The following is a 13,464-nucleotide window of genomic DNA, read 5'->3' as shown; positions in this document are numbered from 1 at the left end:
AGCAGAAAACACTTGCCCAAGGTGCCACGCAGTGTGACTAAACTTGGAACCATGTGGTTGGTAAGCAAGCTACTTACCACAAAGACACTTTTGCGCCTATACAAATCATTTATATGCAGCAGAATTTGTATTCTATTAAATTAGTCATCTTTGTATCATATCTTATATAACTACATCGAAAAATTAATTCTGTTGGGTATTTGTTGAAAAAGAAATATATTCAGGAGGTAAATGAAAATTATCACAAGAACAGACTGTGAGAAAACATACATACATGATCGATATCTCAATTACGGATTTGAAATATTGTGTAGAGTCACAAATGCCTCAAGGATAAAAGTGGTAAAATCTTGGAAATTCACAACAAGAATTATAATAAAAATTTGAATTGGTGAATTCGCTACTATTTCTGTTAGAATTCTTCATAGTACGTGTTTTGGAGAATCTGTAAACAGTGAATAGATATAATTGTTTTTTAATAATTTCTTCTAAACAAATATTTAATTTAAAAAAGAAAACTTTTCTCCATGTCTTCACACGCACATAAACACACAGACACCTACATATATTGTCATCTTACCGAACATAGCGCTCTAAAATAAATTCATCTTTTTACGATATCGGTGTATGATAGAAATAAATAGTTCTGAAAATATATTAATAACTTACCGTGCACTATGCGTTCTTACTGAACTCCTCAACAAAAAATTGTAGGGAGTCATGAAAGGAAATGCAAAAATTTACAAACCATAAATAAATGAAATTCGCCCAATCTCTAATACACAGGGAAACATATTCGTCGAGTACCATCGCATGATATGTCTTAATAGTTTAAACCTTTCATCAATCATGCCTATTGCGAATGACAGAAATTTCTATACTATTTCGCTGAGGCTTTTTCGTATTTTTAAATTTATTTATGTATTTGCTATTTGGCAACGTAGATCTAACAATAAATATATACAAAGACCTATCTTAGTATATTAGTTTATTTATGTGCGTTTCGTGTGAGTAGTTGTTAATATATGCATTGTTTATTGAGTTCTATGCCAAGATATATTAATACCCTTACCTATCTACATATTTTAAACATCTATTTCCTTCATTTACGCACGAAGTGCAAACATATCTATCTATCTATCTATCTATCTATCTATCTATCTATCTATCTATCTATCTATCTATCTATCTATCTATCTATCTATCTATATCTATTAATATATATATATATATATATATATATATATTTCTATATATATATTTGTGTGTGCGTGTGTGTGCTTTACTTCTTTCAGTCATTTGTCTTCGACCATGCTGGAGCATCCCTTTTCCTCGAACAATTTAACACCAGAACATATTCTGTAAGCCTAGTATATCTATCGGTCTCTTTTTCTGAACCTCTAACTTACGGGGACGTGAACACACCCACATCTGGTGCCAAGTGATGGTGAGGGGGAGACACACAGATACATACGCACAAATGCATGTATACATATATATAAACGATGTCTTCTTTTAGTTTCCGTCTACTAAATCAACTCACAAGTCTTTGGTCGACTCAAGGCTATAGTACAAGACACTTGCTGAAGGTGGCACGCAGTGGGACTGAGCCCAGAGCCATGTGGTTGGGAAGCCAGCTTCATACCACATGGCTTATATATATATAATATATATATATATATATATATATATATATATATATATATAATATATATATATATATATATATATATATACGCACACACAAGCACATACAAACTTATACACTATACTTATGCCAATATGCAGATAGTCTTGCTGCGTGTGTGTGTATGTGTGTGTGTGTTTGTCGCCCCAACATTACTTGACAACTGAAGCTGGTGTATTTACTTACCTTGTAGAAGGGTTTTTCTGGAAAAGAGAACTATAGACTAGGTTTACAACGAATGAGTCCTGGGGACGAGTTGCTCGACCAAAGGCGGTGCTACAGCATGACCGCCATCAACTGACTGAAAGAGGTAAAAAGAGATCAAAAAGTATCGTGTACATGTATATATATATATATATATATATATATATATATAGTTAAGTGTGTATATATGTGGGTACTTGTATTTATATGAGTGTCTGAATGTTGGTACCTGTGTATGTATATCAGAAAGGGAACTAAGCTAATAGGAATCCAGTCATGAACGTGACAACAAAATATATTGTTTCGTTGTTCATATTTATGAGTCACACCGTATAAATTAATATTCGTCATTAGTAAGAACGCCCAGAATGATATTTGCTTCAAGCATACTCGTTCATATACACTCGCAGCTGATGGAAACCATTCCACGCCCCAACTAACATTTAAGGCGAATCAAACTCTCTCGAACAATGAAATAACTTCTATTTTCACTGCTGCTCTTTGGTTCCACATTTCTTATATAAATGTATATGCTTTCTTCATTTTTATTTCTCATTATATTTTTCCCTACATTTAGATTATTCATGGAAATATTTGCAATAGCAGAAACGTGCGAAATTTTATATAGAGACAATGCTTTGTAAACTACTTGGGTCATTAGCTCACTGGAGGTGCGTATTCGGTTGGAAATAATTTTAGGAAGAAAATAAGCTCACAAAATGATTATTCTGAAAACATTAAATGAAGATGGTGTATATTTTGATTTACTTATCATATTTGAGGAATTTAAAGGGGTAAAGGCGCTCTTCGGTCATAAATGACCATGAGATTGCGTCTAGAATATTTGCCTCCTACACACAAGTCAGGCTCGGTTGCTTATTGAAGACAAGCAGCCGGGCATATAAGCATACATGCCTATATATATATTAAGGAACTCTCCTTCGGTAACGACGAGGAGGGTCCCAGCAGATACGATCAACGGAACAGCTTGCTCGTAAAATTAACGTGCAAGTGGCTGAGCACTCCACAGACAAGTGTACACTTAATGTGGATTGGAGCAACGTTGAATAAAGTGTCTTGCTCAAGCACACAAAGCGCAGCCGGGAATCGAACTCACGACCTTACGATCATGAGTCGAATACTCTCACAACTAAGCCACACGCCTTCACCCTTCTTAAAGGAGCACTCCGTAATAAATAAATGAATATATATATATATATATATATATATATATATATATATTATATATATATCATCTAGCTTGATGATGTGTAAATTACATTGAACGAGTCCGATTTGAGAGTGAGAAAAGCTGCGTTTCCCAATGGTGAGAAATTGGAGTAAACTAAAAGTAGGAAAACGTACATCAAAATAGACAGACATGTAGAGAGATATACATACAAACAGACATGCATGCATATATGCATACATAAATACAAATATACATGCATACGTATATCCTTGCATACACACACACACACATATATATATATACATGCATATATACATACATACACAACTACCTAAATAAATATACATATATGCATACATACATATATACGTATATATATAGATGCATATGTACTCACTCAACCATCGTATATAAGTCACTGTACTCATTTCACCTGAACCTCTTCACCGCTCCTTTAATTCGAAATATCATATCGATTGGTTCGTTCTGCTACAATAATCTCATATTTAATGGTGCCTCTATTTCTATTTTAATAATGTAATGCGATATAAATCTACGCCAGTACATGTTGTATTGTCAATTACTCGAAATGAATTGTAATTCGTAGGACATAGAAATTGTAATGATATGTTTAAAATTGAAATTCTTCTCGCTTAAACGTAAAAAGTGGGATTGGAATTTTGAGGCGAGCACATTGCGTAGAGAAGTAAAGACGTGTTTTCATTCATAGTCTTACGTTTTCCTACAAAATTGATTGAAAAAATGAAGATGTACAATTTTTGACTTACGGTGCTGAGTTCTCACTTGGTTAACTTATGAATAATTTGGACTAGAAATATATGCAACTTGGTTAACTGTTACGCTTTTATTAGAATTTTATTATCATGGCAAAAATAACGGTTTATAAAATAAATATGATTTCCGAAATGTGTGTTAGGGGAGAACAGTAGATTCAATCGATGAAATATATTACTTACAGTTTATTTATGAGCCCACTAAGCATATCATATTTCAAAAGTCCCATTTCAGTTGGATAGGGACTCAAAAATTAATGTGGCGTTACAAAGTTATGCAGAGCACTATTTCACCCCTGAACTCATTTGCCCCTGAACTCATTTGCCCCTGAACTCATTTGCCCCTGAACTCATTCGGCCCTGAGCTTAGTCGCCCATAAAAATTTAGAATTGTCTTGTATTCAGAAAAAAATTCGTCCTCCAGTTCTTTTCTTCTTCTTCTCCTTCTTCCTCTTCTTCTTCTTCTTCTTCTTCTTCTTCTTCTTCTTCTTCTTTTCTTCTTCTTCTTCTTCTTCTTCTTCTTCTTCTTCTTCTTCTTCTTCTTCTTCTTTTCTTCTTCTTCTTCTTCTTCTTTTTTTTTTTCTTCTTCTTCTTCTTCTTCTTCTTCTTATTCTTCTTCTTATTATTATTATTATTATGAGTAGTAGTAGTTGTTGTTGTTGTTGTGGTGGTGGTGGTGGAGGTAGTAGTAGTAGTAGTAGTAGTCGTACTAGTAGTAGTAGTTATATTAGTATTAGTATTAGTATTAGTAATAGTAGTAGTAGTAGTAGTAGTAGTAGTAGTAGTAGTAGTGGTATTAGTTGTTGTAGTAGTAGTAGTAGTAGTAGTAGTAGTAGTAGTAGTAGTAGTAGTAGTTGTAGTAAAATAGTTTTAGCGGTGTTATAAATCAATGAAGTATATTTAAGGATCTTGCAAGCTATCATTTCTCCGAAATATAAAACACAAATTACCTGAAAGTCACACAAAATGCGTACAAATATAACGAGCAAAAGAAATAAAACTTGTACCAACATGACATTCGAAAGTCTAGAATCGATAAAGTATCGTCTCGAGATTCAAAGCTAAAAACATTGGTTTGTACTTGGAGGATCATTATCATTGCATTTCCTGTTTTCTGTACCTGCTGTTAATGCTTGTTTAACCCTTCATTCCCAAAAATTAAAATGGATCAAATAAGTTTCAGAATAAACAAACACTTATATAATAATAATAATAATAATAATAATAATAATAATAATAATAATAATAATAATAATAATAATGACTAAAGACTCCTGTGCATTTTTACCTACACTGTATTACGAAGGAATAATAAAAATCATAATAATAATAATACTAATAATAATAATGATAATAATAGTAACAAAAAAAAAACAACAATAACAACGACGACAATGATGATGATGATGATGATGAAAATAATAATAATAATAATAATAATAATAATAATAATAATAATAATAATATAATAATAATAATAATAATATGATAAGTGTAAAGACCTGAGAATTGAGATCGCTAAAATTTGAAAAGTTACGAGAGTCAGACTTAAAGTTTATCCCTATTGTCATCTTAGCATTGGGTTCAATACCACCCAATCTGATAAAAAACATCTGAAAATTTTAGAAGCACCTTATAATCTAGAACGTATTGCAAAAGTCGGCATTACTTGGAACTGCATGCATATTGCGTGAAGTACTGCCTGTCTGAGTTCCTTGTTGTGACTTGACAAACAGTAGAAACCCTCGGTATACATATTATCTGCAATCAACAATCTCAAGATATTGTATACTATACGACGTCTATAATATTAATAATGATTATGACGATGATAATATAGAGAACACCGGCGTCGTTTACCAGATAATACCGGGGCCTTTAACATGTGTGAGGGATGAAATAACTTACAAAGTTTGGAATATATCCTCGTAAGTAACACTCATTAAATTTTTTTTCTATTTTCCAAATGAAATGATGTATTTTAACTGTGTATCATCACGATCACTCGCACAACACGTGTAAAAACGTTTGCCACATTATAACCAATCAACATCAGACCAACTCCATCCCCAAACACAAGGCAGAAAAAATGAAAAATATATTTAATGATACCGTATTATTCAACGCAAGGATAACAAACAGTACGTACTTTTAAACCTGCCACACATAAAGTACGAAAACCTACACCTGCAAAACCATTTAACACCGGAAATGAACGGACCGGTACCCTACGAAAATGATGACCACCAAAATAAAAGGCCGGACGTTATTCCTCATATCCCGCAAATAAAATAAAAACGCATAAACGGACACCTGAGGGATATATTCCAATTATACTCGCTTATTTTACAGCATTATTCTACTTACAGAACAAAAACTCAACAACATATACATATAAAATCTGGAGGGAAAATAGCCTACATAAAGATATGGCTTTAGCAATGAACCAAAATAAACTAGTTAAGATACGGAGATATATTCTGAAAACAAAAAAAAATATAATATCAGAAACAAATAGAAAGCTTAAAAGAAAAAATTACATCTGGAAAACGTAGATAGTAACCAAACAGCAATGCCAAATTATATCATAAGCACTGGGACTGTATAATATGAAGACAGACGTAACATGACCAACATAAACGAAGTAAACTAAAAAGGGAACAAACCCAAACTGTAGGAATGTATAATAATGAATAAAATGCACCAAACCAAATATGAACGGGAGGGAATGCAAAGCAATTCTAAAACCTGGAAACAGTGGAGGCGAACATATTAATTATGATACTCTAAAACTTAGCATAATCCAAAAAGTGAAAGCTCGTGCAGAGATTTATTATTGCTTGTTTACACTTTTTCGAGATCAGTGAATTTTTTTTACTGGAAAAGGGATATATGTGTTTGCATTGGGACCCCTTCGCATCGAAAACTGGTGATTGTCGTGCGCTGACGACGCGTAAATACCCAGAAACTCGGGTCCGTGCGTATTACGTCAGGTCGACGATGGGAGGGATGGCGTCCCTTTGCAAATACTGATAGGGTACAGAAAGCGTGTCAATAGCCAGCTGGAGAAGATGTTCCCCTAGGGCTACAAGCTACAGTAGCATCCAACCTTAGAGTTAACCACATTTAAGTGGCAATTATACTTCCCGTTGTCGTGCAGCTACTGTTTATACATCGTTCAGAGATTTATTTTTGCTTATAAATATATATATATATATATATATATACACTGTTGTGTCTGTGGAGCGTCATTCTCTTTTGGTTCCTTATAATTTAACACACTCACCGGAAAAATGTTTACTTCTTTTTAATTTTTGTAAACTGACTCTAACCGTAATCTTAATGGTGAGTGTGTTAAATTATAAGGCTCTAAAATAGAAATATATATATATATATATATTCTATATATACATCCATCTATCTCACTCTCTCTCACTTAAGTAGTGAGAATGAGGGTAACACTATTAATAATAATAGGGATGCAGTGAATTATGGCAAGGTTATATTTCCTCAATCGGATAGTAGCTGCAATTGCAGAAACAGAGATAAATGTGTGTTCAATAATGAATGCCTGAGGAAAGGGGTGGTTTATCAATGCATTGTGAATACACAACATGATAGTAGGGAGTATATTGGTGCGACTAAAAATAGTATGAAACGACGACTAAACTATTATAGATACACTTTTAAAAATAAAAATAGGATGAATTCTACGGGGTTAAGTACTTATATTTGGGAACTTAAGAGCAAAAATATAGATATTGACTTAAATTGGAAAATACTCACTTCCGCACCAGTATATAATAATAGAAATAAAAAATGCTCTTTATGTGTCAATGAAATTTTCTTCAACATCAAAGCTAGCCTACTCATTATTAATAATATTAATGAGCGAATATTTTGCCTTCACAGACTAGCGTATACCTTCTCTAGATTTAAGTAGCACCTAGTTTTCTTTCAGTAATTTAAAAACTTTTTCTATATAGGATTATGCTCTTAGACATTATGATTTATAATTTTATATTTCCACATATATGGTCTGTATTGATTGTTTTTGTCTCGGCTTGAAAATATATTGAAATATATATGTATATTCTGATATATATATATATATGCTATTTTGATCTTCATGGAATTTTCCATTGGTGTCGGGCGTATACACGCATCATATCTTAGGCTGTTGGTTTGGGACTGATACGTAACTAGTTTGGGTCTATCTTTAGTATACGGTGTTTATTTTGCATAAGTATGTATATATATATTTACTTATATTTTGTGTGTATGTGTATGTATATGTCAGTATGTATATGTATAAATATGTTTATGTATATGTTTATGTGTAGGTGTATGTGTTGGTCTACACATGCATGTGTATACTTATGTGGATATATGTGATTGTATATGTATGTATATATATCTTCCTTGTAAGCCTTCCCATGTATTTGTTTGGCAGTCTTATATACTAAGTTCTCTTTATATACATCTATATTTGTTTTTTTTCTTCTTTATTATTATGATTATTATTATTTTATTTTTTATTTATTTTTTTAGTTACTGGCAACTATTAATTTATAATTACTTTATATCTTACATTTTATATTTAATAATAATTTCTGTTAACATATATTGTATATGTGTTTATATGTTCTGTTGTTTGGTTATGCATGAATGTATGTATATGCAAAGCTGTGGGCAGACATATCTGTAATTTCGAACGTGTATGTGAGTATGTCTACATATGTTCATGTGTATATTCATATGTATATATATATATATTAATGGGTAGATATGTGTGTATATGTTTTTTTTATATATATGAATATATATATGAGTGTGTATGTATGTGTATACAAATGTTTGCGGATACACTTTGGTGTAGTTTTCCACACCTGTATATATATGGCCTTTGTATGTATATTGTAATTCTATCTGTATGTGTATCTGCGTACGTTTATATGTATATTCATGCTTTTATGGGTGATTTTGCGCTAGTGTATATATGTATATTGTGATGTGCGGGTGTGTGTGTGTATATATATATGTTGGTGCAGTTTTCCCATGCCTGTGCACGTTTATTGGCGGAGGTTTGAGTGGGAACACATTTGAAATTGTGGTTATTTGGAAGGTTTCATAGCACTATGAATGTTTACGAATTATGCGGTGTAATTTTTGATTATGTATCTTTTGCTAATAAAGTACATCGTCTTTATATTAGTTATGGTAAACCCTGTATTACGAATTACCCTTTCAACCCTTTCGGTGTATTAACATTTAATATTACCCTAATTTTATGATTCTTAATACTATTTTAGTTAACAGTATGTATGTGTATGTATATATATATATGTGTATGTGTTTGTTTACATATTTATATATTTATGGATATATACGTGAGTAGTTATGTATGTAAGCATGTATGTGTGTATGTAAGCTTGTATTTCTTATATGTTGATATATCCATATATATATGTGTAAGCGCACATATACGTGTGTATGTAGGTATTTCTTAACAAACCAACCGTAACGAAGACAATTGAAATTCGAATGTGCCAGCCAATCATATTGAGCTTTCGATCTTAAACTATCTCTAAACATAATACTTTATACATATCACCGTCAAAAACTATGGCTAGCATGCGTTTATATGCTTGAACACATGTAGACTTTGCTATGATGTAAATCAATATTTTTCCTTTTATATGTATTTGCCGATTTATAATGTTTTGCATTGTACTGTATTATTATTATTGTTGCTGTTGCTATTATATTGTTATTCCAATATATCGTGATGTCGATACTGTGAACCGCGTGATGCATATATTGTTTTGCTGGTATTGTTGTTATTAATAGTAATAATATTAATATTAGTAGCAATGGTGGTAATGGTAATAATAATGATGGTAATATTAATGGCATTTTGTAACTTAATATAATGACCTCTCGACTTTGTATATGTGCATTTGAATATAGATATATGTATGTTTGTATATTGTAATATTCTAATATATTGTTTTGACCAACTATAACCTTGAATATAGAACATATGTATGTATATTGTTGTATATTATTATGTATATGTGTATATATATATATAGGTGTATGGGTATATGCACTCATATATATGTGTATATTATATATTATGGGTATGTACCCACTCTTGTATGGGTGTACCTCCTCTGATATTCATATTTAGTTTAGTTTGTACTTTATAATCTCTGAAGAGGCCTTGGGATATTTTTGTAAGTGTCTCATTTATAACCACATATTAACGTATCACACCTGGTTAATATGAGCATAATGAGATACCCATATCTGCATGGCTGAAACAGCTGTAAGATGTAGTTTATATTTATATTTATATTTATTTATATTCACTTATACATATTGTACTTATATATTGTACTTATCGTATCATATTACTCATTGATGCGCATTGATTTGTTCTATACTATTATGTTTGGCCTTGATGTTCATATGTAGTGGGTTAATAAAGTATGTGATTGGGTATTATCTGGTAGTTGATTATTGATTAAGGTGTATTTCTCCATTTTTCTTATTTTGTATTATTAATTTGTGGTAAAACATTTTACCTTTGCCCATATAATACAATAAATGAATTAATTGCTTCGCAATTCTTAACTTTATGTATTAACATTGTTGGGTGCTGTACTGGCAATATATTGGATATTTGTTATCCCATGGTGGGTTGCACTCACAACCCCTATCTCAATTTATATATATATATATATATAATATATATATTATATATATATATATATATATATATATATATATATATATATATATATATATATATATATATATACATATCAGATGATAATAACACGTGCGGCATTTGAGAAGGCGTGCCTACTTGTTTTTGTGATAATTCCAAAAGTGTAAATTAGCTCACCTTTATATGTTTAGGTCACACATCAGAATGATATATAAGATCTTGAATGATTAGCAACGAAGTGAAGGTGCTATTAAATTTGAAATTTCTAATGATAGAATACTTTCACACACATCCTCTAATTAATGCCATGTGTCGCCGTCATTGTTTCAGGGCAGTTGTAATCTATATTTGATAGAAAGACAGACCTTAATAAAAGAGTAAAAAATGTGACTCAATATGCCTAAACATCATCCCATTAATCCTTCGTTGTTTAACAACTAAAATGTGCTATGCTGCTCTTAATATTAGGTTTCAACGAATATAATGGAAGAATGCCATGCATTTCCTATAATTATTCGGTGATGTGGTACATCAGCCATCTTGCATGATGTCGTCAGCAAAATAAGGTATCAATTTGCAAATGCATTAGAGGTTTCAATGAAAGAAATTAGTTTTAACTTGGCAACGAAACGGAAACCATGTATTAGAGTCGTTAAGAACAGAGCAAGGGCTCCAGAAATTGAGGCTTTCGTTAATCGCCCGCCCCCCACACACATATATAAGTATATATATATATATATATATATATATATATATATTATATATATATATATATCCAAATATGAACAAAGAGAAAGCACAACAACTCGAAGACGTGGAATAAGTATAGTATTATTTGACGCTCAAGAAAGGAAAGAAAGAAGGAGGATTTCACGTTTCGTGCGGAGCTCTTCGTCAGAAATATAGAGAAATACCAAAGAAGGGAAGACGGAGAAAGAAAATCGCCAACGATACATACGAAGTCACATATTGAAATGATATATATATTGACCTTAACGTTAATATTTCTTACTTCAAATCGTCATAGTTGTTTCTTTTTTCTTCTTCTTTCACGTTGTTCCTGCTGTCACCGGGTCATGCTATGTCGGTTATCATACATGTTCTTTCTCCTTTTTTCAACACAAAAATGTCCGGTTTCCGATGCCTGTGTGATCACACTGGATCATATTATTATTTTTTTCTTCTTCTTCTTCTTCTTCTTCTTCTTCTTCTTATTATTATTATTATTATTATTATTATTATTATTATTATTATTATTATTATTATTATTATTATTATTATTATTATTATTATTATTATTGAGTGAGTGACAGAGCAGTGCATGCCATCAAAGTGACAGTTTAAAATATACGAAGCTTAGTATATTCATCATGATAACCCGTCTAATAAGGGTAAACCAGGCACATGCTTCACAATCATGTGTGCGTAATGTAGTGATCTTATATCAAGATACACAGCGCATGACCTTCCAGGTGGGGTCCAGTTAGAACTTTCATTAAGTCGAGCTGCGCGGCCAGCTTAAAAAGGCCCCTGTATAAAGATTGTTTAAGAATGTTCAACAAACACCAGTTTCCTGAGTTGCATTATTGAAATTCCAAAGAATTTCTCTCAACTTATGGCTATGATGCTCCCCATTATTTCTGCTCGTGGTCAGAGATGCACATATCGTCAGCCACTTAGGGCTATGCTCAACTGGCTATGGTCATGCAGCTGACAAGCAAATCTTTTATATTGAGAAGAATATTTACTGTACCAAGACAGAATATGTACATGATAACACTTTAAATCATTTAAGATCAGAAGATATGAGAGCCAGTGCCTGGTACTACATCTTTAACTCGGTGGCAAATAAAATCATCATCATCATCATCATCATTAATATTATTATTATTATAACTTCGATGTGTATTAAAATACATTTCATCTTCAAAATTCAAGAGTGTATGCAGACATAATTTAATCATTTTATGAGCTTCAATTTCTAATATGATGACCGTTCTGCTAAGAAATGGAATCGCAAACATCACAGAATATTTTGCTTCGTATTTGTGAGCATAACGAATATCCTTCTTATGACTTGAACAAGTTTTCTTCAACTCTGAAAATAATTTTCGTACTTAATTATATCTGAGGCGCGTCGATATCCACGCTTGTTTGGAGATTTTCTTGTGGACATTCACAACGGTTTTACTTGCTTGAAACCACCCATTTCTGATTCTAGTGGCAGTAAGTCATTTAAGGGCATCCCTTGGAACTCTCCCCTAAACGGTCTTTGCACTTCTATTACATATAAATTCTTCCAGCTGCCATTTGCTGCATATTTTCTATTTTTGAAGCTTAATCTGTGTGCCTTCATCATTTTTCAATTCCTTAAATCAATAGGAAAATGAAAAGTTAGGTGTTGCCAGTTGATAAATCGTACACTTTTGCGAATATGCCTCATACGCGCACACACACACACGCACATACATATAAACGCACATATACCGATTCAAGTGGATATATAGATAGATAAATAGATAGATAGATAAACTGATGATAGATAGATGCAGATATGCGTAAACATGCATATCAGGAGCAACAGAAAGAAGAATATCGAGAAAAAAACTTCAAATATCAATAAATAATAGATATCGACATCAAGAGTAGCCAGAAAATTTAATGCAAGATTATTAGCTGTAACAATAGCGATATGAAAAGATGAACATGATAATTATTATTGCTATAAAAATCGGTGAAATATCAAACATGCAACGTTCTCTAAAGAAATTGTTTTCTAAAACGAGAGTTTAAAATTGCATAAATATATAATTTTGACAATAGCTTAACATACCCTATGTATTCAAATATC

This window comes from Octopus sinensis, linkage group LG19 (assembly GCF_006345805.1).
Source record: "Octopus sinensis linkage group LG19, ASM634580v1, whole genome shotgun sequence".
Lineage (NCBI taxonomy): Eukaryota > Metazoa > Mollusca > Cephalopoda > Octopoda > Octopodidae > Octopus > Octopus sinensis.
Note: the sequence above shows the minus strand (reverse complement) of the source record.